The 26,906-nt window shown below is 39.0% G+C and overlaps 1 long non-coding RNA gene across 1 annotated transcript; it reads left to right on the top strand.

Moving 5' to 3' along the window:
• Positions 1–516: 516 nt before the first annotated feature.
• Positions 517–24,877, top strand: LOC311617072. The gene is made up of 3 exons (XR_014794049.1): positions 517–693; positions 20,242–20,420; positions 24,340–24,877. It is a non-coding gene; the product is annotated as an uncharacterized lncRNA (long non-coding RNA).
• The last annotated feature ends 2,029 nt before the right edge of the window (positions 24,878–26,906 follow it).

The raw sequence follows: 26,906 nt of genomic DNA, 5'->3' as shown, positions 1-26,906 counted from the left end.
CCCTACTGGGGATGGGCCCGCAACCAAGGTACCTGCACTTGCCCGGAATCGAACCGGGACCTTTCAGTCCACAGGCGGATGCTCTATCCACTGAGCCAAACCGGTCCCTGCCTGATAGTCTACAATAGGTCTAGGTGATATAGAAATAAATGTATGTAAGCCGATACATATGCCTTTGCACCTACTTTATTTCATAAAGTGGCAGTAATGAGGGTGACAGGTAGGTGACCAAAACCAGAGTATTGACAATGAATGTATTTTCCTCATAGATGTGTCAGGGTAAATGTATTTTTCTCTTTTGAAGAGTGGAGAATGTTGTGGGCAGACAAAAAGACAAGTCAGTGCCAGTTGCATATTCAACTATGTCCCTACCATCACTAAGCAAAGGGAAACCATACTAGGGTTACTAATGGTAGGTAACACTAGTCATTTTTAAAGATTTTTTTTTTTCCCCTTCTAATTACTAGCTAAGTAATTTGAGGGGAAGTGAGTTTCCTTTGGTTTTCTCCCAGATGCTGAGACTGGTCACTATGTAGAGTGCTGAGATCTGGATGCAGAGCGCAAGGGCCATCACCGTGGACCCAGATTCACCCTTGTCCCTTGTCAACAGTGCTTGACTTCTACACATTACCGGCCAATAAAAACAGATCATCAGCTGGAGAGCCTGCTTCCTCACACGATGGCAGTGGCAAGGTAGGTGAACTTGAGTCATTGCTCACAGATCCAAGTGCAAGTATTCCTTCTCTGACCTACTCTTAGTCATACAGTGTCACTTCCACTATGTTAGTTTCATTGTGACTCACAAGCCCACCCAGATTTGAGAGGAGGGGACTTAGAGTCCACTTCTCAGAGTCACACTGTATATGAGCAAGTTGGCTGGGAAGTACTATGAAAATCCAACCTATTATGTATTACATAATACATAAGAGTTTATGTAACTTTTACTTATATGCACTCACTTTGAGGTAATCTCTTTCAGTCCCATAAATTTAACTATAAACAGAAGATCCCTAAATTCATGTCTCTAGTCCTGACTTCCATCATGTGCTCTACATATGTCTATTCAACAGTCTACTTGACATCTCCATGGGATCAATTATCAACTTGTCCTCTCTTTAGCCTCTACCAGTAGATACCAGTAGCAGCCCCTGCATGCCTCCCCCAATTCATGATAAAAAATAAAAAATGTTTTCAGATATACCCCAATGTCCTCTGCAGGAAAAATTGTCCCCAGTTGAGAACCATTGGTCAAAAGCAGCAATTTTCAACTGGTGTGCTGCAATAATTTTTGAAGTATGCAATACTGAACTATTTAGTTAGGCACACTGACCTCTTTTTCCTTAGATTGTCAAATGAAAAATGACAACAGCCAACATAGATAGCCAGCTGGTGTGAATGAATCAAAATTACGGTATACCTATTTTTTTTGTCAGGTTGGCAAAAAATATGCTTTTTGGTGTGCTGCATATTTTTAGTAATTACATTATGTGTGTCTTGAAACAAAAAATACTCCAAAGTGATTTTGATTGTTTGGTAATGATGTTCTACTCATTAATATTAAAACATTTTAACAATCCTAGCCAGTTTGTTTAGTGGTTAGGGTGTTGGCTAGAGAACTGAAGGGTCACCCATTTGGATTTTGGTCAAGGGCACCTACCTGGGTTGCAGGCTCGATCTGGCCCTGATGAGGGCATGTGCGGGAGGCAATAAATCAGTCTCTCTCTCTCTCTCTCTCTCTCTCTCTCTCTCTCTCTCTCTGTCTCTCCCATTCCCTTCCACTAACTCTAAAAATCAATGGAAAAAATATTCCCGGTGAGGATTAACAACAACAACAAAGTTTTAACAGTACTTTATTTGCTCTGCTTAAAGTTTGTTTCTTTGTTTATTTCAAATCCATAAACACACTTTAATGGAGAACTGATTTCAGAGAGTCCTGTTAGTAACTACTGTTTTTAGAAGTGGGGGTTGCTAGCATGGTTTTCTTACTGGTGTGAATAAAGCCAGTGGGTAAGAGAAAGAAATACATATGCCCTATTATAATTAGTTTGTCTGTTTTAGGCTGCATGCCAATTTATAGAATCTTGATCCATGTGTATTGAAAACAAAAGAAAGACTTACTTTAAGAACAAGAATATAGCAATGAATTGCAGGATATTTTTGTCCAAGTAAATTAATATTTCTTTTGAGTTAATCCTTTTGTTTCAATTCATTCTCATTGAGCTTTCATAAGAAATGTCCTACATCATTCATACTATTTTCTTTCTTTCTTTTTTTTTTTTTTTTTAAATATATTTTATTGATTTTGTACAGAGAAGAAGGGAGAGAGATAGAGAGTTAGAAACATCAATGAGAGAGAGTCATCGATCAGCTGCCTCTTGCACACCCCCTACTGGGGATATGCCCGCAACCAAGGTACATGCCCTTGACCGGAATCGAACCCGGGACCTTTCAGTTCCCAAGCCGACGCTCTATCCATTGAGCCAAACCGGTTTCGGCCATACTATTTTCTTTTTTAAAATATATTTTTATTGTTTTCAGAGAGGAAAGGTGAGGGAGAACAGATAGAAACATCAATGATGAGAGAGAATCATTGATCAGCTGCCTCCTGCATGCACCCTACTGGGAATCAAGCCTGCAACCTTTTAATGTGCCTGACCAGGAATCAAACAGTGACCTCCCGGTTTATAGGTCAAAGCTCAACCTCTGAGCCACAATGGCCAGGCCATATCATCTTCTTTCATTATAACCCTAGAAGCCCGATGCACCATGGGGCCCCTCAGCCTGGCCTGCACACTCTTGCAATCCAGGACCCCTTGGGGGATATCAGATGGCGAGTTTCCGCTCGATCCCTGAAGGCCCAATCCAGACAGGAGGGAGCCAGATCCTGTGCATTGAGTATCTGTCCCCTGGTGGTCAGTGCATGTCATAGCAACAGATAGATCTGTCATGAGGTTGTTGGGTCGCTTAGACTTTTATACATATATAGATCAATAAAGTAAAGGGAATCAGATTTCATGTGGTCTTCTAAAACATCAGGCACTATACATCAGAATTATTTTTGTTGCTCCTGCTGTTCATAAGGATGACACTACATATTGGGTCGGCAGCTAAGTAATTGCGGGTTTCACACATATATGGCTTCAGTTGAATTTTTAGGTTTGCAGACGTAGTACAAATGTAAAACACATTTTGTATTTGATAGTTGGCTACTCAGCTGTTAATCAGTAAAAAAAGTTTTTTGATCTGTTTTGTAGTTTTTGTTTGGAGTTCGTTGAAAAATGGAAAATCAAAAGGAACATTTTCGTCATATTTTGCTTTTTTATTTCCGCAAGGGAAAAACGCATCACAAGCTCATAAAAAGTTATGTGCTGTTTATGGTGACGAAGCCTTAAAAGAACGGCAGTGTCAAAATTGGTTTGCCAAATTTCGTTCTGGTAATTTTTCACTCAAAGATGAAAGACGCTCTGGTCGTCCAGTTGAAGTTGATGACGCCCTAATCAAAGCAATAATCAATTCGGACTGTCACAGTACAACACGTGAGATTGCAGAGAAGCTTCATGTATCACATACATGCATTGAAAATCACTTAAAACAACTTGGCTATGTTCAAAAACTCGATACATGGGTTCCTCACGAACTGAAAGAATCACAGTTAACGCAACGCATTAGCAGCTGCGATTTGCTAAAGAAACGTAATGAAAATGATCCATTTTTAAAACGACTGATAACTGGCGATGAAAAATGGGTTGTTTACAACAATATCAAGCGGAAAAGATCGTGGAGCAGGCCAGGTGAACCAACTCAAACAACATCAAAAGCTGATATTCATCAAAAGAAGGTTTTGTTATCAGTTTGGTGGGATTACAAAGGAATTGTCTACTTTGAACTCTTACCACCCAACCGAACGATCAATTCTGATGTCTACATTGAACAACTAACGAAATTAAACAATGCAGTTGAAGAAAAGTGGCCCGAATTGACAAATTGAAAAGGTGTTGTATTCCATCATGACAATGCAAGGCCACACACATCTTTGGTCACTTGGCAAAAATTAATGGAGCTTGGTTGGGATGTTTTGCCACATCCACCATATAGTCCTGACCTTGCACCATCTGATTACTTTTTGTTTCGATCTTTACAAAACTCCTTGAATGGTAAAAATTTCAATAATGATGATGATGTCAAATCGTACCTGATTCAGTTTTTTGCTAATAAAAAACAGAAGTTTTTTGAACGTGGGATTATGATGCTGCCTGAAAGATGGCAAAAGGTCATTGATCAAAATGGGCAATACATTAAAGAATAAAGTTATTTAGTTCCATGAAAAAATTGTCTTTGATTTTCTTTAAAAAATCCGCAATTACTTAGCTGCCGACCCAATAGCTTTATGCCAGATATAAATAGTGAAGTGACAATTATTAATATATTCTGCATACAATAGAATGGGCCACTGGCTGCTTTTGGCTCTACTGGAATCCTCTATAGTTATACAAAAATGTGCACAGGGGCCTGTGAAACTACTTGCAGAATTTCTGTAAAGAACTGATGTACTTTTCCAGAAGATGAAAGCAGAAGGAAGTCCTCTCTCATTATTGATGAGAAATGAGTTTCTTCCTTCTATGTCAAAGAGAAATAGAATTGAGTATTTTAATTTTCTTTAAATCTTTTTTTTCAATGTTTTGTTGGGAAAGAGTACACATTTCTTTCTGTAGCTAAAAATTATAATTTCAATCATATACTTCATATATAACTGTGAATTATATGTATGTATATACTTAATACATAGAGCTGCTACACTATATATATAAAAAACTTTTCCCTTATTAGCTGGTTGTGACTTTGGTCAAGTTACTTTACCTTTTTTATATCTGTTTTCTTATCTGTAAAATAGGAGCAATAATGGAAATTATATCATTGTTTTAAGTATGGCATGAATATAACATATACTTAGAATACTGCACACTCTTATGTAAACACTTAACAAGGCAAGCTATTGTGAATATTAGTCTCTCACACACAGCTATCATATTTTTTATTTCTATAACACACATTTATTTTTACTTATGTGCTAGGATTATACTAACTGCATTAGACAAGTCAAGTTTGGCCCTGCTCTCATGGAGCATACATTCCAACGAGGAAGAGAGACAAAAACCAATATCACAGTCAAATAAAAATAACTGCAATTCATCATAAAAGCCAAGAAGTAAATCAACAGGCAGCCAAGGCAGAGAATAAGGAGGGCGTGGGTGGGAGGCACTCTTAGATAAGCGGTGAGGGCATCCCTCTGTGAGAATGTGTCATTGAAGCTGTGACAGCAGGGCTGGTGGGAGTTAGTCCGTGACATTGGGGAGAGAACAGGGAAGAGAGATGTGCCTGCCTAAAAGCAGGGAACAGGTCTTCAGTTGTCTTGATTCTCCATATTCCTTTTGCCAAAACATTAGGAAAAAAACTTAGAAATGTACACTGACACTTTTTTAGTAATTGATTTAATTAGGGGCTAATTGTGAGTCGTAAGCACCTGCAGACCACTGACTTGTACTTAGGTTTTGAGTTAGTGTGAGTTAGGGTTTATGGGATTTGGGATATAAAAATGACATCAGCTATTTGTAATAACAAAACCAGTGATTTAGAAATAGGCTAAGCCTAACAAAATTCTCTCCTTGCTGGCGGCTGCAGCTGTCCTGGTCTCCGGAGGCACATTTTACTTACGGAAGTGTGGTTTTTAATTTTAAACCAAGGAAAACTACACAACTTCCCATGTCTTTGATTTTTAAAAAAGGTCATTTTTAAAAGTAAAAATTCATAAAAGTATAGTATGCACAAAGAGTACAGAAAGTTATGAGAACAAAACCTCACTCTCCCTTTTCCAGGCCACCACTTATGTCCTCAGCAATCTCTTCAAAGGTAATCATTCAGCTTTCCTATGCTTGTTTTTTTTTTTTTTTTTTTTGGTATAAAAATATAATTGCACCTCTCAAATATTATATATGTGCATGTATGTGTGTGTATATATATATATATATATATATATATATATATATATATATATATGTGTGTGTGTATATATTTTCAAAGTCTTCATGAATGAGATTTTTATTATAAACACATGTAACTTGTTATTTTTTGCTTAATCAAATGGCTTAGAGTCCTTTGTTTGCATCCATAAAAATGTACTGTTTTAGCCATTGAGCACGGCTCAGTGTTTGAGCTTCAACCTATGAACCAGGAGGTCACAGTTCAATTCCCGGCCAGGGTACATGCCTGCGTTGTGGGTTTGATCCCCAGTGTGGGGTATGCAAAAGGCAGTGGATCAATGATTTTCTCTCATCATTGATGTTTCCATCTCTCTCTTACTCTCTAAAATCAATAAAAATATATTTTAAAAAATGTAGTTTAAAAAAATGATTGCATAATATCCTATTTTATGAGGAGATCACAATATATTTTACCACCCGCATTAATAAGTTTTTGGATTATTCTACTACTCATTCTTACTATACATAATTATGTGAAAAACATTCTAATCAGTGGGAGCATTACTTTTTCAGTAGTTAATTCCTAATAGTGGGACTGCCAAGTAAAAAAATGTTTATGCATTATTGATTTTGATTATTACTAGTAAATTTCACTAAAAAATATACCATTTAAAACTCTCATTAAAAGTGTAAGAATTCTGCCCTAGCTGGTTGGCTCAATGGATAGGACTTCTGCCTGCGGACTGAGAGGTCCCAGGTTCAATTCCAGTCAGGGGCACATGCCTAGGCTGCAGGCTTGATCCCCAGTGGGGGGGGTGTGCAGGAGGCAGCCGGTCAATGATTATTTCTCATCATTGATGTTTCTGTCTCTCTCTCTCTCTCATCCTTCCTCTCTGAAATCAATAAAAATATTAAAAAGTGTAAGAATTCTGCTTGGCCTGTGTGCCTCAGTGGTTGAGCATTGACCCATGGATCAGGAGGTCACGGTTTGATTCCCAGTCAGGGCGCATGCCCGGGCTTTGGGCACAAACCCCACTAGGGGGCGTGCAGGAGGCAGCTGATAGATGATTTTCTTTCAACACTGAAGTCTCTAACCCTTTTTCCCTCTCCCTTCCTCTCTCTGAAATCAATAATAATAAAAAAGTATCAGAATTCCTCATAACTTGTCTCTTCATAGTTGCATTAACATAGGGTATTAAACTTAAAAATTTTTGTAAATCTGATAGATGAAAATTTATAGTAATCTGCATTTCTTTAATTATGAGTCAGATTAAGAATTTTTTGCAGACTACTGGCCATTTTGTTTCTATATCTGTGAGCTACTTATTTTCATAACTTGCTCATTTTCCCATTAGTTTTAAAAAACATTTTCTTGCTAATTTAAACAAACATTATGTAAATTAGAAAATTGGCTCTTTTAATATCAAAATGTGATGTAAAGCTTTTTCTTTCTTTCTGCCATTGGTCTGTTAACTTTGTTCATAGTTTTTTGGCATTTTCCTTAACAGTTTTTAAATTTTGTGTCATGTTTAGGAAAGCCTTTCACATTACAAAATTAAAGAAATATTTCCCTATGTTTTCTCTTAATGGTTTCATTTTGGAATTCAAAATCTTTGATCCATCTGGAATTTATTTTGACATAAAGCATCATTTTCTTTTCAACATGATGAGGCAGTTGTCACCACATTATTTATTGAATAACATGGAAGTGACTCATTATTCTATTATAGCAGAGTATATGGAGTCAGATTTTAAAATCTGATATTAACTAAATTGGGCGAAAATGTTCTTTCTTCATCTTTAGTACAGGGCTAATACTGCAGGGTCACAGTGCTTTATCTGAGCCAGACTACTCCAACTAGGATCTCTACCTGCATCCAGGTTTAACCTACTCACTAGGGGCTTCCATGATGCCAGGTCATGGTGGCTGTCATGTCTTCCTGATGGCATTCCCCCAGACACTTAGGTTTTATCAGGTTTCTGGTTGATGATTTTTAGATCATTTTGCAAACCTGAATGATCTTCATTTTCTCTGATCGTCTCAGCTTCCATTTTCTCGGTTACTTTTGACCCTTTCTTCTTGAGCAGGTCAGATTTCTCTGCTCGCTCTCCTGAGCCTCTCTTGGTGGGACCATGGGGAACTTTTTGTAGTTACCTCACACCCCTTTTTGTTCAGGACTTCTGTGCAACCATCTTTATTCTGATATCCTTTGTGCCAAACTGGGGCCCAGGAATACTCTGTGAGACTCTCTGGCTTCCTGGCTACACCTATACAATTCCATCCTTCTCAGAGCCACTAAAACAAGCATGTCAAACTCAAAGGCTAAATGGGCCAAATAAACAAGTTTAGGTGGGCCACAAAAACAAAAACAAAAACACAAAAGCTTCAATTTTTATAGAAACATAGGTTTATTTCTATAGAGACATGTTGAATACAAAGGGCTGAAATAAATGAATAATCATTAACATAAAATAGAACATTTTAATAAAAATTAATATTTTTTTCTTGAACATTAACCAGCTAGACACTGAATAACTGCACAAATTAATAAGTACAACACAAATAAACCTATTTTTTCTTATTCCCTGAAAGCAAAATATTTTCTGTTGTGCACACCAAACAAATCAGTCCAAGACTAATGACGTGGCAATTGGCTGCTAACGTATTCACTACTAGAATTAGTGGAGAGAAATGGTGTGCCTGTGTATAAGGCATGCAAGGGAAATGTTTGCAACATGAAAATAGTGATCAGTCATTAGTGAATGTTGTAGTTCATTATTAATAATTACCCTGTATAACAGGATATTGTAAAAATTAAGTTACAAAATTTTTATAAAATGTTTCTTACATACTGTTATATTGGCTAGGCCACAAAAATATTCCTTGGGAGCTGCATGGCGAGTTTGACATGCTTGCACTAAGACATTCTGAAGGTTTGAGCATGATCAACCTTCTTTTTGTTCAGATATCCAGAGCAGCTCAAACACCCTTGTTTCCTCTGGCAGGATCCTTCTCTCATTCCATCTAGTCTGGGATGGGTGGATCAGAAGAACTGGTTCTGACAGTAAGTAGTTATCAATCTAGATCTTTTTGTCCTATGCTTGGAATTTTTGAAACACCAAAGTCAAAGGATTTGACTCCTTTGTTGTACTTAACAAAGTAACAACCCTGCCCTAAGGCAATGGATATCTTAAAGTCTTTGAGTAGGGAAGGGACACAGATTAAGAAGGAATCACTGTTGTGCAGAAGCTTTTTATTTTGATGTTGTCCCATTTGTTTATTTTCTCTTTAGTTTCCATTGCCCTAGGAGCTATATCGGTGAAGATATTGCTTCAGCCTATGTTTGAGATTTTACTACCTGTGGATTCCTCTAAGATTTTTATGCTTTCCTTTCTTACGTTGAAGTCCTTTATCCATTTTGAGTTTATTTTTGTGTATGGTGTAAGTTGGTGATCTAATTTCATTTTTTTGCATGTATCTGTCCAATTTTCCCAACACCATTTATTGAAGAGACTGTCTTGACTCCATTGTATGCTCTTGCCTCCTTTGTCCAATATTAATTGAGCATAGTGGTTTGGGTCGATTTCTGGGTTCTCTATTCTATTCCATTGGTCTATAAGTCTGTTCTTGTGCCAGTACCAGGAAGTTTTGAGAACAATGGCTTTATAATACAGCTTGATATCTGGTATTGAGATCCATCCTACTTTGTTCTTCCTTTTCAGGATTGCTGCACCTATTTGGGGATTTATTTTTATTTTTATTTTTTTATTCCAGGTGAATTTTTGGAGAGTTCATTCTAGGTTTGTGAAGTAAGCCATTGGTATTTTAATGGGGATTGCATTGAACCAGTAGATTGCTTTGGGTAGTATGGACATTTTAATGATGTTGATTTTACCAATCCATGAACATGGTATGTTCATTCATCTGTTTATGTCTTCCCTTATCTAATTTTTCAGTGTCCTGTAGTTTTCTGAGTATGGGTCTTTTACCTCCTTAGTCAAGTTTATTCCTAGGTAACTTAATTTTTTTTTGGCACAATGGTAAATGGAATTGCTTTTTTAATCTCTCTTTTTTCTTTTTTAAAAAAATATATTTTATTGATTTTTTACAGAGAGGAAGGGAGAGAGATAGAGAGCTAGAAACGTTGATGAGAGAGAAACATTGACCAGCTGCTTCTTGCACACCCCCTACTGGGGATGTGCCTGCAACCAATGTACATGCCCCTGACCGGAATCGAAGCTGGGACCTTTCAGTCCGCAGACTGATGCTCTACCACTGAACCAAACCGGTTTCAGCTTAATCTCTCTTTCTGTAAGCTCACTTTTGGTATATAAAAATGCCATAGATTTCTTGGCATTGATTTTGTATCCTGCTACATTGCCAAATTTATTTATTAAGTGTAATAATTTTTTGATGGAGTCTTTAGTGTTTTCTATGTACAGTATCATTCTGCACAGCAAAAGAAACCTTCCACAAAACAAGAAAGCCCACTGCAAGGGAGAACATATTTGCCAATATTATCCCTGATGATGGTTTATTCTCCAACATTTACAGGGAACTCATACAATTTAACAAAAGGAAGATAAACAACTTAATCAAAAAATGGGCAATTGACTTAATAGATAATTTTTTGAAAGAGGATAGACATAAGGAAGGTCAAGAAACATGAAAACATGCTCAAAGTTACTAATCAGCAGAGAGATGCAAATCAAAACAACAATGAGGTACTATCTCCACCTGTCAGAATGGCTGTCATCAACAAACCAACAAAGGACAAGTGCTGGTAAGGATGCAGAAAAAAGGAACCCTCGTGCACTGCTGGTGGGAATACTGACTGGTGCAGCCTCTGTGGAGAACAGTATGGAGTTTCCTCAGAAAACTAAAAATAGAACTCCCATTTGATCCAGTGATCCCACTTCTAGGAATATATCCCAAGAAACTAGAAACACCAATCAGAAAGGATATATGTACCCCCATGTTCATAGCAGCACAATTTACAATAGCTAATATTTGGAAACAGCCTAAGTGCCCATCAGCAGAGAAATGGATTAAAAAAATGGTGGTACATCTACACAATGGAATACTATGCTGCTTTTAAAAAAGAAGGAACTTTTACCATTTGCAACAGCATGGATGGAACTGGAGAGCATTATGCTAAGTGAAATAAGTCAGTTAGAGAAAGATAAATATCACATGATCTCATTCATTTGTGAAATATAATGGACAACATAAACTGATGAACAGCAACAGACCCAGAGACAGAGAATCAAACCTCAGAGGGAAGGTAGGGGAAGGTGGGGATCAGGGGGAGAAATCAACCAAAGGACTTGTATGCATGCATATAAGCCTAACCAATGGACACAGACTCCAGGGGGGTGAGGGCATGAGTGGGGGTGAGGAGGGCGAGGGGAGTGGAAAATGGGGAGATAAGGACACATATGTAATACCTTAATCAATAAAGAAAGAACAAGAAGAAAAAAAGAATCACTGAAGAGAAAGCACATTAGTTAATAAATAAATATATCCAAATATAATTTCTCTATGTTACTATTGGATTTCATACTATAGAGAAAATTAGTTATCAAGTCTTAAAAATAAATGATTAGCTGAAAACCAGTTTGGCTTAGTGGATAGAGCGTCAGCCTGCGAACTGAAGGGTTCCAGGGTCAATTCCGGTCAAGGGCATGTACTTGGTTGCAGACACATCCTCAATAGGGGGTGTGCAGGAGGCAACTGATTGATGTTTCTCTCTCATCGATGTTTCTAACTTTATCTCTCTCCTTTTCTCTCGGCAAAAAAAATCAATAAAATATATTTAAATAAATAAATAATTATACAAATAAAAATTTATGGCATTTCCAGGTTCAACAAAGCAATTTTAAGAGTTTCATAGCTACCAATATAGAAATTGTCCACATAGGAAGTGTGCTGAATTTGATGGACAAGCCAGTTGGTGGGTGTTATATATACGCTGAGTAAGCTTCATTATTAGCTGTTGCCATCACGTCTAGCCTCCCAAAGAATTATAAATTCATAACTAACACCTGGTTCAGAGAAAATCTCTTTACGACCTAATAGAAAAGCCCCTCTATATTTCATTTGCATGATATATTCCCCCTTTGCCAAGAAATTGTGTATAAAAATGTTAACATCTGGGTTTAAATTTCTATTAAATTAGAGTTAGTTTTCTCTGAATGCAAACAATCCTCTCCCTTAATTTTGGAATACTCTGGAACTTTCCCAACATTTAGAACATCATGGTCTCTGATAGTCTAATTTTTTTATTGGGAGAAAGCAATTAAAGGGCTGTCTTAATCAGACTAATCTTTCATATTTTGAAGATTGTAGATTCTGGTAGTAATGAACTTCATATGAGGCAACATTTCACTGGTTATCAAAATACTTTGTAAGAATAAATGAGGACCATGAAACTGAATAAACATAATTAAAATTATTTTGCAGTTCATCAAAATTTTTCATTTATAACCATTCTGCACTATGAAATTGGTAAGTTTTGGCTGTTTGAAAATATCTCAGTCATTAAAAGTAGTATTCCTTTTAGATTTCCCAATGGCAATATATTAGCATAATATTCCACTGAGAGTTTAGGGAATACTTACAACTGCTAAATTGCTCCTGAGGGGTTTTATTTAGTATTCAAATGGAATCTCAGAGGAGGATTTTTTTTTTATCGTCAGAGCTATCACAGATAAGCAACATAGTCAAAACACTCTTCCTGATGAGATCTTATTTTTAACTTGAAAGAACATATTTATTGACCACCCACTCACAGACTGTGAGTTCTGCTGGGACATGGAATCCTCACTACAGAATTAAATTACTCTTGCTAGGAATTCAGGGTAAGATGAGTCCATTTTGGACCTTGTGCAAATAAATTTATTTAATATAAATACCAGGAAAGAACTTCACTTAAAAACTTTTTACCTCTATGTGGTGTCTTGGTAGACAGAGTGCCTAAGGACAGTGTCACAGCAAGTTTCCAGTGAGGTAATTTAATTTGATAAATTAAATAATTAAATTTATTGCTCTTGTACCTTGGGGTAGGAAGAGATGGGGACATGGAGGGAAAAAACTATTATATTCTGGTGCTTATTTTAAAGTCTGATTGATGATGTTTCAACCACAAGTCTTAAATCTATCCAAGAAACCTTTGCAATTCAGGAAAACTGTCAGCAAGAGAAGATTCATTCTAACTGCAGATTCATTTATGTTCTTCAAAAAAAGAGCATTGGGAACCAGTATCAAAATTATGACACCAGCCGAAACTGGTTTGGCTCAGTGGTAGAGCGTTGGTCTGTGGACTGAAAGGTCCTGGGTTCGATTCCGGTCAAGGGCATGTACATTGGTTGCGGGCACATCCCCAGTAGGGGGTGTGCAAGAGGCAGCTGGTCGATGTTTCTCTCTCATCGACGTTTCTAGCTCGCTCTCTCCCTTCCTCTCTGTAAAAAATCAATAAAATATATATTAAAAAAAAAATTATGACACCAGTTACCTGTAATCAGACTGTGGTATTATAAACGTACAATTCACAAAGTTTTCCCAGATAGCAGGAACACACATGTGCGCACACACAGACACACACACACACACACACACACACACACACACACAGTGCCCATGAAAACTTTTAATTTGATTCTTTGTGTCCCATTTATCTTTAATAAATGGAGTGAATAAGTAAAAGCAGTATTATTTAAGGAGGTGAAGAAGTGCAAAAGGGAAGTGAAAAATGGATCCCTAGATTTTTATACCTAGAAAGAAAAAGCTTAAAAACATCCAACTTGGTCAAATGAGAATTGCTTAACTCCTATAATTCAGTTAAGAAATTCAGGAAATGAGAAGGCAGAATGTGTAGTGTTGGTACTTTTGTGGAATTCTGAGTAATAACTGTATATTTTATTTGTAAAAATAGAAAAATAAATGGATTGCTGAATTACATATTTTTAAATCTTCTGTAATATATCTAGTTAGTTTTCAAAACTCATATTATTCAAGATAATTACACTTAAAATGTCAGGAAAAATGACAAAATTTTTGTAATCAATTTAGAATGAAAAGTAACAGCAGCTTCACTCTAAAATTCTAAGTAATTTTGCTGCTTTCAGCTATGATTATCTCAAAGTGACTACAGAAGGTATCATATTCCATCAAAGTCACTTAGTTCTCTGTTACCCTTTAAAAATGCTTCTTGGCTGACCCACATTCCCAAATTCTGATACAAAAATGATAGCCACTAAAAAAAACAAAACAAAACAAAACAAAAAAAGATAGCAATTAGATTTGCTAGCTTTTTGTAGAAATTTGAAATTACGATCAATGTTATTTCTAATCCATCCTCTTTAAAACCACAAAATAATAGACTTGCTTTATTCTGTATAATATGTTTTCTTGAGGGATTAGTGTGTAAAATGTAACATTTATCTGTGCTATTATGAAGGGCAGGGAAGAGAAGTAAAAAAAAAAATGTTTATTGAAAACCAGGCTGAGGAGGCTGGGGGCACACACCTGGGTCCGATTCACATCCTCTGAATCTCGCTGTGAGAATGCCCATTGTGTTACACAGGGCAGCAATTAGATGCAGAGAAACAGATCAGTGCTCTCCCAAGTTGACATTTTTATAGTCATTTCTCCCACCACACCCACGTTTTTAAGTAGTTATTTGCAGGTTTACCAGTGAGAACTTCAAGTATTTGAACATGCTAAATTAAATTTTCAGTTTTTAGAGTTAAGCACCTAAAGCTGTTGAGGTCTGTCTTACAGGCATGATGCCCTTTCTGATTTTCATAACCATTCAGAAGACTCCTGCTCATTCAAAGAATTTTCACTGTCTACAGTTTTGTTTGCCATTTAAAATGTAGAACAATTTTAAAACAGGGAAAAAAAAATTAGGAAGGGTTTAGACCAGTGGTTGGCAAACTCATTAGTCAACAGAGCCAAATATCAACAGTACAACGATTGAAAATGTTTTTGAGAGCCAAATTTTTTAAACTTAAACTTCTTCTAATGCCACTTCTTCAAAATAGACTTGCCCAGGCCTTGGTATTTTGTGGAAGAGCCACACTCAAGGGGCCAAAGAGCTGCATGTGGCTCGCGAGCTTGGTTTTAGACCAAGGTAACTTCCCTTTGCCTGCTGGATGAATGAAAGAACTAGTACCTCATATTGACTACTTGGGCTGTGCCAGGGACTGCAAGAGGTACCAGATCTTCCCAGCCTTGTGGGAGATCACAACCCAGTGAGAGACAGCAGTGTAAACGATGGGCTTTTACACTATGCCAAAAGAGTGGTATGCATAATGGGCTATGGGAACATCACATGGAGAGGGATAATTCTGCCTGGCTGCTGTTTGGGCTTGGGTTTGGAACTGAGAGAGCCAGAGCAGGTAACACCTTAGCTAATTTTGAAGGAGTAGAATTTTCCAGGCAGATTGTTTGGGGAAGAGCATTCCTGGCAGAGGGAAGTATATGGCTAGTGGCAGGAAGGTTCACAGTGCATGCAGGGCATTCTTATTGGTGTGGTGAGCTCTTTAGAGTGCTGTGTGAAGCGATGGAAGGAGAGAGAGAGGAATAGGCCACTGAGGAGTGTGGTGGTGTAGGGACCTGAAGGGGAGGTGGAGGCCAGAGGAGGAGGCTCTGTGCAAGCATGGTTTGCCCTATCCCTTAGGTTCTTTACCTAGTTTGGCTTGTGAATCCCTCAGAGCACTGGTTTGCAAACTTTGTAGCCTTTAGAATCACCTAGGGAGATTAAAAAGAATCTGGAAGCCCAGGCCAGCCCCAATAGAACCTGTGGGAATGAGGGGGGCCTCCCTATTTTTATAAAGTCTTCTCTTCCAAGTGTGCTCTCAGGATCAGATGTACATCTAGACCTGCTAAAGTCAGCACTGACCTGGGACCTAGCAATCTGTTTCAACATGCTTTCTAGGAGATTTTGACGTGGGCTCAAGTTTGAGAAATCACTGCCATAGGAAGTCTACTGAAAGTTGTTAATATTCTTTCCCAAAAATGCACTGCACGCTGACCTTTAGATGTAATTTTAGGTGGTGTGCGGAAATCCCTTCTATTCCCATTGTGTTTCCTCTCCACAAGCCTGAGATCCAGGTTGAGAATTCCTCCGCTAGGCGGTGAGAGACACTGACAATTTTTAAGTAAAAGAGAATGGATAAAACTCTGGTTGCAGAAGGGTGGCTGCTGTTGTGTAAAGAATGGAGTGGAATGGGGTGAGACTGGAGTCAACCAGATCACCCATGGGTTATTGGATTATAAAATAAAACAGAACACAGTTACACATAAGTTGTGTGGGCGATGGAGAGGGAGTAGAAAATGATGCCAAGCTTTCCAACTTCAGCTTGACAAGGCCTTTACCTGGGACAGAGACTATGCAAAGAGGAGGTTTAGAGGTAAATAATGATGATTACTGGACACATATGGGGAGATGCACTATAAATAGCAATGAAATTTAGTTGAGGGATGTAGATGATAGATAATTATATAAAAGTCATCAGTCTACACATAGTATAGATCAAGGCTTCTTATTCTTTCTCTCTTGACATTTTGGGCTGGATAAAATTTCTTGTTTTGGAAGGCTGTCCTGTAGGATGTATACTCTAGGAATTTTAGAGCCATTTCTGTCCTCCACCCACTAGGTGCCAATGGTCGGCATGCCCTGCAGTTGTGACAACCCAAAATGCCTCCACATATTGCTGAATGTCTCCTGGCAGCAACATCAGGCTCGCTGCAGAAGCACCAGTATAAATGAAACCTGGAGAGGAGATGAAATTCTTATTGACTGAGTGGGGGGCCAGTGGTGGAGGTGGAGGACCCAGTAAAAGGTTGGGAACTGTTCATAAAGATTGGGATTAAGTGACTTCAAGGGAGCCATGAAAAGCTGAGTTCCCAGAAGAAGGTGGTTGGATGCCAGGCAGATGAGAATTGAAAGGAGGCCTTTGGATCTGGAGATCTGTTGGCATTCGTGAAACAGATTCAATAGACCTGAAAGAGACCCTGTACATGGAAGATTAAAGGAGAAGCAGAGACTGCCAGTCTATGTCACTTCTTTATGGGCTAGTTAGGGAAATGTGAAGAAGGTGATCGAGTCAGAAAGGACAAAGAGATGGCTTAAGAACAGGAGAGATTTGCAGGCATGGTGGACTGATAGAAGAGTGTCAATAATTCCAAATAAATATAGAACTTTAGGCCGCTCAGAATCATTTCTTCACTAAGAGCTAAAAACATTAATAATATTAATTTTGAAGGAGAGTTTGGCATATAAATTATAGCAGCAACACAATGATTGCAACAAGTATAGTTATTCTTTATTTTAAAATAGCTATATATATATTAATTGTTACCATTGCAAACGAATGGATGACTGAACAGGCTGGCAGGGGGGTTAGTGAGGGGCGACCAAATGACCGAGTGGCAGGCTGCATGGGGTGACCACAGGGGGGCAGTTGGGGGTGGCCAGGCCAGCAGGGAGGGGCAGTGAGGGGCGACCAGGCTGGTGGGGGTCAGGGGGGCAGTTGTGGCGGTCAGACAGGCAGACAAGTGAGCAGTTGGGAGGCAGTGGTCCCAGATTGTGAGAGGATGTCTGACTGGAGGTAGTTGGATATCCCCTGAGGGGTCCCAGATTGGAGAGGATGCAGGCTGGGCTGAGAGGAACCCTCCTCCCCCCCCGCTGCACAAATTTCATGCACCAGTCCTCTAGTAATACAATAAAATCCTCTTTATGTAATTTTGCCCCTGGACTGGGTTACCTCAATAGTAGTAATAATTTTCTTTTTTCTTTCTTGGTTCCTCCTTCATTGCTTTCTTCTGTTTCTCCATAGCTAGGGTGGAAGCAGGAGACCCACACACCAGTGGGAACAGTCTTGTTTTGTTTGCCTTGGGACTGGAATCACTTTTGCAGTAACATATTTCTTTAAGAGACATCAAGAGAGAAAACAGTTTTTCTATTGTTTTGCCCCTAACTTTCTCGTTGTACAAACATTATCCATACATGAATAAATCTTTCTTCTAAACATTTTAATTTATATGCGTGCGTGAGTGCGTGTACGTGTTGCTTCAGTTTCCTGGTTCCCAGGTTCCCATGATGCTGTTGGCTGATTGGCCTTGGACATCTTATGTATTCCTCCCAGATTCTGGACTTGAAATGAGCAGGTGGGACTCAATAAGCTCTGAGATTGTCTCTGCCTTTTAAACTCTATAGTATTTCTTATCTTTGTTTGGCAAGAGCTTGCCTTCATCTGATATAATCCTAAGCATATATCTCAGATTGACTTGAAGGTCTAATTTTTGCTCTGGTTTTCACACCTTTTTGTTTATGAGGTTGTAATGCTCTCTGAATGCTTAAGAACTTGCCCAAGTTCATGTAGGTGCAAACAGAATAATAATAAAAAAAAAGTCTTGCAATTCTCCATTGCAGTAATTACCGTATTTTTCGGACCATAAAATGCACCGGACCATAAGACGCACCAGTTTTTAGAGAAGGGAAATGAAGAAAAAAAGATTCTGAAACAAATAGTGTCCTAAAATATTTTATGTGCATTAAAACCCAACATCACAGTCATAAACACATGTAATCAACCCTATAAAGTAAACAGCAGCATTTAGAACCATTTTAGAGCCGGGCAAGCACACAGACACCACACAGAGCCAGGCAAGTAAAAAAACTTTTTTTTTACAGTATATGTGTAGGCTATATTTGGACCATAAGACGCAGGGACTTTTTCCCCCCACTTCTGGGGGGAAAAAAGTGCGTCTTATGGTCCGAAAAATATGGTAAATCTAGAACAAGTCACCTATAAAAATGAGGACTCTCTGCATGTCTATCCTTTCTTCAAAAGTTCTCAAAGCCTTTTCCACATGTATTGAATGAGTCCTTTGTTTTTGAATCCCAACTGAATCAGTACATTTTAAGCACATTACTAGAGAGTGATGTGTGAGTTTATTTCTACCACTAGATACTTACTATAATAACTGTGATGAAAGTACCCAACCATTTATAGGAGTAAATGGATCTCCCAGAGCTTGCATTGAAACTTATTAGTATGATTTGTATTAACACACTTAATTTTTAAACACCCACTCTCGTGTTTGCTTAGTTCACAGTTTGAAGGTTAGAAAGTATAATAATAAACTCATCTCGAATTCCCTCATCCCTGTGATACTCAGTAGGTGGGGAAGATTATCACAGGGGAGCGATTGGCTGGACAATGGGTTGCCTTAAATAACATTGTTTTTCCTGGGATTAAGAGTGGACAAAGTTTCACTTGTGTCTTGGAACTTCAATTTCAATGGAACTTTTAAAACATAAGATATAACTTGCATTCCTACATCCAGTTAAGTGTATGTATTGAAGGCACTCGCTTGTCTTTTTAAGGTTAGGGTTTTCAATCTTTGCATGGCACTCTGTCCATGGAAATTGAGCAAAATGTTTTCAGCTGCCGAACATTTGTTTCTCACAGGACACTGACTCTCAGGTATTAGAGCTGTGCAAACCGAGTCCAAGGGTTATGTTCACGTGGCCAGTTAGAAGTAGGAGTGCTTTGAGATAGGAAAAAAAGAAGTTCTGAAAGGGTTTGTCCCTCCGTCTTTTGAATATGAGTGGGCAGGGGACAGTGGGAGAAAAACAGGAGGGAGGAAATGAAGTGAGTTGCCGAGGTGCCTTAACGTGGACTGAAGATGCTTGTGGCTGCTGAGAAGTAATGGTTTCTGAGTGTCAAAGAAGAATTAGAGAATGTTTCCACACATTTGACTACCTCTTGTAGGACCAGGACTGAGTGAATACTACTCCAGGGAGGGCCTTTGTTCAGTTCTATTGTTACGACACTGGCTGGAGTCCTAATTTTTGGAGACTTGCTTAACTGTTTTACGTGAATGTTTTTATCTATAAAACCTGGGGTGTTCTAATATCTGGATGATGAACCAGTATAACCATGACTTCCTCATTTTTTTCTGTGATATAAAGAGCTGGGAGTACACTTGATTCCAGTTGACATATTTTGTGTTCCTCCTTAAGGCTTTCTTATTTATCTGTTTTATTTTTCTTCTGCTTTAAAAAAATCTGAAATATGTTTTTTCATCTAAAACCCACATTTTCTTCAGAGCACATTTCCAAATTTATGTTCCCCTAAAGCCTAAAGCCTTTGATGAGAAAACTGACCGTGTGGATGTCTTTGGCTTGTTTTTTCGCTCGTCAGCCCTGACCTGTTCAGGTTGCACCAGAGAGCTGTCATTGTCTTCCAGATTGTCGACATGTGTCACGAACCTATCTTCGGATTCCTCGGGCAGGGACTGATTTGCCTGTTTCTTGTTCACATCATGGAGCACACACGGGGCCCCGGATACTTCCGGAATGAATCATTCCATGCTGAAGACTGTGAAAGATAAAAAAGAGAATCATCCCGAAGCTCCTCTGGCAGAAGGTCAATTGGAGTTTATGACAAATGTCAGTAGCCGGGGACGAGATATGGGTATTGTTCCCAGATACGAAGGGGAGATGACACCAGCACAAAGAAATGTGGAGCGATTGTTCTGTATTCCTAGCCGTCTGTGTGTAATCCTGAGTGATACACGGGGGCTGGCCTGGTGTGCTCAGTCTGATTCCAGGGATATCTCCGGCTTATTTCACAATGCTGCCCTTACAACATTAGCATGCTAATCTCTGCTATTGGTCACAGACCACATTCCTAGGTATCTTTTAACTAGATGGATTGAGACGATTGCCCTAGAAAACCAGGGTAATATTTAGCATAGCCTCCTAGGATTTTTAAGAGGGTAGCATCAAAGGGAAAACTCATGGATTTAGATAATGTTCCCTCCGTAAGGTTCTTACCAACAAACACAGTGAAAAAATCCTCTGAAGTTGAAATATTTCTTCCTTTTCCCCTGCTTGTGCTGTGTTATCACTTCTGTGCGTTTCCCTGAGCTTGAACATTGCAAAAGAGAGACCCTGCTTCCCCACCCCCAGCCCCTAAACTACTCTGTTTATAGTCAGTTTGCCTCCCTGGATCTTATGTTTTAACACATGCTGTAGTGTTCAGATTGCAAACACAGCAGAGGGATGTTTAAAGCCTAAAAACAAACTGTTTTCATTGCAATGTGCAAAACAGCATTCCACGAAGACATTTCAATTAATATTAGCCGAGTGAGGGGCGTCCTCTCTCTGTGGCCTGTTCAGTGTTTGGCCTCTCTCTGCTGAGACTGCCAACCAGGGTGCTGCCAATTAATGCCAGCTGTGATCTATTGTTTGCTTCTGACACCTGGGAAGTCCCAGATCATCTGAATCCTGCAAACAGCAGCTGGCTTAGTGGAGGCTGCCAGACTTCAGGGGTTCTGAGACCTCTCAGCGAAGGTAGGGGGCTATCTTGTTTTAGTTAAGGCAATAGGCCGGAATCGCCAGTTTAAAATCCGAGATGATTTGCATTAAATAATCCCCAAATTTGGGGAGGACCAACCCAAGACAACAAGCCTCACATCTCCCCGTAGGTCCCCGTAGAGTAATCTTCTGAAAAATAAACAAATGGTCCTAATCCTTTCTTATAAAGTCCTAACAAGTCCCCGTTATGCTGTAGAGATATTTTCAGGACTTCACATATATTTAGGACAGCAATTTTAAACCTTTTCCATTTCATGGCACATGTCAACTAATTACAAAAATTCTGCAGCATGTCAAAAATATTTTTTTTGACAAAAAATAGATATACTGTAATTTTGACTCATTCAAAATGACTATTATTGTGTTGCTGTTATTATTTATTTTTATTTTTTTATTTACAATCTAAGGCAGGGGTCCTCAAACTTTTTAAAGTGGGGGCCAGATCACGGTCCCTCAGAGAGCTGGAGGGCCGGACTATATGAACTACTAATTCCTACTGTAACACCTTGGCTGCGCTCACTGCCCAAAAAACGTGGCGGGCAGGATCAGACTCCCGTGGGGGCTGCATGTGGCCCGAGGGCTGTAGTTTGAAGACCCCTGATCTAAGGGAAAAGAGATCAGTGCCCCTGACTTAAGAGTCAGGTATTGCATGTTTTAAAAATCCTTATGGCACACTAGTTGAAAATTGCTGCTCTGGGAGGCTCTCAATTTGGCCCAGTTGTACTATAATTTAATTTTACATACATTGAAAAATGTGTATACCCTACATTTGATTAACTCACACAGATCATTCTGCATGTGACTATCTTACAGCTAAGACCGAAGAGCCAACATTTATTGAGTGCTTATTATGTGCCAGGCGCTGAGCCCTTGGCAAGTTCAATCATTTCCCTTCATTTATCTTTAACAAGCATGCTCCAATGTAGTAGTGACATCAAGTGGATGAAAGCCAGGCAGGTGCCAGGCTTTCTTTTTCACTTTCACATTCTATTGTTCTTAAACGATAGTCATGATTTATTCTGAACTTGAGCTCACTTTGAGGAAGAACTTGAGCAAGTTAAATTTCATGACTGCATTTTACTGTGGTGGGCTTGTATGGCGAGTTGTCTCATCCCTCTTCCTTAGGTGGGTTAGGGAGAGGTCACATATTTCCTCTTAGGCTTCTTTTGTGGCTGTTGTTAATCCTTACCCGAGGATATTTTTTCCTTTGATTTTTAAGGAGAGTGGAAGAGAGAGGGAAAGACAGAGAAACATCGATGTGAGAGAAACATATTGATTGGTTGCCTCCTGCATGAGCCTCAACCAGGGCCCTGGCTGGGGAGAAGCCTGCAACCAAGGTATTTGCCTTTGACCTGAATCGAACCTGGGACTCTTTGGTCTACAGGCCGATGTTCTATCCACTGAGCCAAACCGGCTCAGGTTCCTCTGAGGCTTCTTGAATTATACATGTCAGGAAGACAGAAACTGCCTGTCTGTGTCACAGTGGTGCCTGCCCTACAATTTGTAAACCGTAAGAAGAGCCGAGAGCAATGGCAAAGATCATCAGAGTCTGCCCTTCCTAAGAGATACAACGTGAGAGGCTGGGCACTGGCCAGGTGCCTCTTCGATTCCGGGCGGCGAGGCTGCCTTGCCGAGGCCTGCTGATCGGGCTAAAGACAGGCACTTTCTGATGTTGATCGTCGGAGGCTGAGACAAAGCCGTTTGCACTTGATTTATTCAGTACTTGATTCCTTGTCTCAGGAAGTGAAAATCCAGTGAAATAAGCCACCGCTCTAGCTCTCATTAACAACTTGATCCAAATCCACTCAAAAATGCTCACTCTTAAAGTCATCGGGTAATGGAGATTGCATGGTTTGTTTGCTGAGGTCTGCCAGTGGGGTAATTAAAATAGAATTTACATGTATTATAGTTTCCAACTAATACTCTATTTCTTACAAATCAATTGGAAGTTTCCAAAACTCGAATTTCTTTTTTACGTTAATAAAACATACAAATCGTATAAAGATGAGAGGGCCTTTGGGTTTCATGTGCAAAATTGCAGTCATGGCACACATTTCTTTGAAATAAGGTGTGCAAGATCAAGAAAATGGGGGGAAAAAATTAGAAAACAATTATCCTAGATTATTTCTTCCAGATAGATCATGATCATTTTTTAAAAATTATATGAAATATTTGATGCATTTCATCTTGACCAGCTTGTTTCCAAATCTAAAGTCCAAGTGCTCTGGTCCGGACTCAGCAGACTGTCTGAGAGAAAGACTGTGTGTTAGCAGCGAGCTCCACCACTTTATTCAGAGCTTGATTCAGGGCAGAATTAAAACCATACTTCGTTCTACCCCCCAGACAGTCACTTAGTACTGGAAGTTTGCTTCTATAAACAAAAGGCCATCATCACTTCTTCCCCTGCTCTTTAGATCTTTGGAAATCAAGTCAATTCTCAGAGGCCCTATATATAATTTTTATTGCCTAAAGAACAAATCAGAAGTATTTTGACTTTCCCTACCCACCCCCCCGACACTATTAGATGTAGAAGAGGCCGCAGCATCACATAACATTTGTACCAGAAAACTCTCCTTACATTAATTACAGTCGCTCCAAGAATCAGTGTTTTTCTTCTACTGTACTTTATTACATAAACGGGAACACTATGATTTTTAAGCAAATCAAATAGCTACTGTACTAAGGTGAATGCGGCTTGATTCATATTCTCCTGGTGAAAGATCTGTCGGGGGTTAGAATAACATTTTGGGATGCTAGCCAAGCCAAATTTTAAGACCTTTCTGGTTTTGACCACAGCCAGAGAGCCTTGAAATAAAACAAAGGTGTTTTATGCCTCCTAGGAATTACTGAGCATGTCAAACACAGGTTCAAGAAATATTTTCACTTGGACTTTAAAAAGTGTGCAGGGAGCATAGGTAAGCTTAGAATATGGCTATTTTTAACTGAAAATGACTTTCTTTTTGAAGATGCTGATACAACTCCTGACACTGTTGGTGATGAGTGGTGTGTTACAGCCGTCTCAGCCCTGAGGCTATCAAGTAGTGAAAGGGAATCTTCTCCATACAAATCCCAGGACACCAGCCCGGCTCTTAACCGCCCTCACTTTCCTGAGTCAGTTGGAGAGGATGAACTAAAAGGTCTGAGGAGAAGTGCCTGCCTAAACAATAAAGGAAGAAGAAACCCCCCAAGGAGGACCTTTCAAAGATTAAGCTGCTTGGTTTGATTTTGATACAATGTGGGCAAACTCCAGTTTAATTTTAATTTATACTAATTTCTTTTAACAGCTGTTCTCTTTTACACACGAGATCAGTTCGGATAAAGGAAACGTAGCTATGAGAATGCTGTTTCTCAGTTGAGTCCAAAGGCAAGTTCTGTAATCAAAAAGAGGATGTCAGCAGGGAGGCCTAATCATATGTTTTCTTAAACCAAACCCCCTTTTTCCTTTTCATTAGGCTTTCTGGAGGCATTCAGCTAATTAATGATAATAAATAGTTATTGAGCACCACTAACATGCTAAATCTTTCAGTGTCATGCATTTAGAAGTAAAAAGACCAAGAGAGATAAACTTAAGTGTGTGTGTGTGTGTGTGTGTGTGTGTTGGGGGGGGGGGGGACGATCGGAGGGGGTGCACATACAGCAATATGTCTTAGAACCTGGAGTTATGATTGGAAACTAGGAAGACCTACATGAACATGGGGTGGGATGGCTTCAGTCACAGAGACAGATGGAACCTTCACTCCGTGTGATTGGTCAAAATCTCCGCATATATAATAGGTCTCAATAATTATTTCCACATTTGTATTTGGACATTGGTCCCTCCCTTAGATTAGAGTTGTAAATCCTACAAAGCCAAATTAAACTTATTTCATGGGTGATTATAAAGGAAAAGGCTGTCCTTCATTTTTCCTTAAGGAAAAAACAGAGACCTTGCAAAATGGAGATGTGAAGAGAGATGCTCAGAGACTATGGTACCCCAGAGACATCCTGGGCTTGCTCTTGTTATCTAGCAGATCGGATGGAGGTGTCTCATCAACGAGCTTGGCCTTTGTGGTCAGGCAGCTCTGAATTTGGATTCTGGCTCTCCACTCAGCAGCTCTGTGACTTGGGACATGTTACTTAGCCTCTCTTAGCCCCAGGTTTCATTTGTGAAAAATGGAGATAATACCCAGATTACAGAATTGTTTTGGGAATTAGGGATGGTTATGTAAAGTACATAGTGTTAAATACATGACACTTAATAATTGGTAGCTGTTATTATTTTTTGATTGCAACAATGAACAGGCCTCAGAAACCATAATCAGATAGCTCATGTGAGATCATGATAGAGCACTCTCTTCTGCAAAAGCACAAACTAATTAAAGCCTGTGAGAGAATCATGGACGGATTTTTAAAAATAGCACAGGGCCTAATTCTCATAGATTAAGCTCCATTTCGTAGCTTTCATTTGTATGTGCAGGTTGCACCTTGGTGTTCTTTTGTGTTCCATGAGAAAATCTATGGAGTAAAAGTTACCTGCACTTACCGAAAAAGCACAGGCTTCAAGTTTGTCACTAGCAGATTTCCTTCTTGCTTTCTGATGTTCTCCCTGGCTTAATGGGAGGTCTCCTTTTCCAATTCACTCAGACAGAAGTGTAAGCTGCTAACTTAAAGGTAACTTCAAAACTAAAAGTTTGAGGATCAAATATATAACATGTTGACTGCAGGGTGGAGCAAAAGTAGGCTTACAGTTGTTTGATGGGAAATAAATGCAATAATTAATAAATAATAATACAAAAACAAATTGTTTGGAGTACTCACAATGGCAAACCTACTTTTGCCCCACTCTGCATAGTTGATTCCCTTGCATTATGTAGTTGACATTTGCCAAGAGAGTAGAATGCAAATGTTCTCACTAAGAAAAGGAACTACGTGAATATGTGAAGGGATGGATATGTCAATCTACTCAACAGGGCTTCCTTTTAACATATATTAATATATGTAATAATACATATATTAAATATCTTTAATATCTTATAATTTGATTTGTTAATTAACTTCAATAAAACGGGGGGAGGGAGGAGTACATTTATGATGAAAAACATGATGCAAAGAGGCATATCATATCTATTATAAAATGTTGGACATGATAGACTCACATTTGTGTAGTTGTAACATTTTTGCTATTTTTTCCCCAAGAAGCCTCAAAAAACATGTTAACAAGCTACTTGACATTAATACTCTGCTATTAGAGTGTGTGCAGATGGGCTCGCTTCCTTCCTTTCCACCATGCTGGGGCTCCTAGAAGACACGGCATGGTCCCTCCTTAACCAACTCCATCCCTCAGATCAGTAAGGCTTGGCATGAGGCCAGGTGGACTCTCTAGGACTCCGTGCAAGGCCTTGTCCTGTGTTTTGCTCTTATTAGTTCTTACCACTCTAGTTTCTCTCACTGCTGCATTTTTTCATTGGTTCAAACTCTCAGTAGTCTTGCTTTCTTGCTAAATTAAAAAAAAATTAAAAAATAAAACCAAGCCAGTACAGGGGTGGGTTTCCCT

Source organism: Pipistrellus hanaki (genome assembly GCF_964339955.1).
Source record: "Pipistrellus hanaki genome assembly, chromosome: 1".
In the NCBI taxonomy this organism is placed as follows: domain Eukaryota; kingdom Metazoa; phylum Chordata; class Mammalia; order Chiroptera; family Vespertilionidae; genus Pipistrellus; species Pipistrellus hanaki.
The sequence above is the reverse complement of the archived record's forward strand: the minus strand, read 5'-3'. Positions and strand labels throughout refer to the sequence as shown.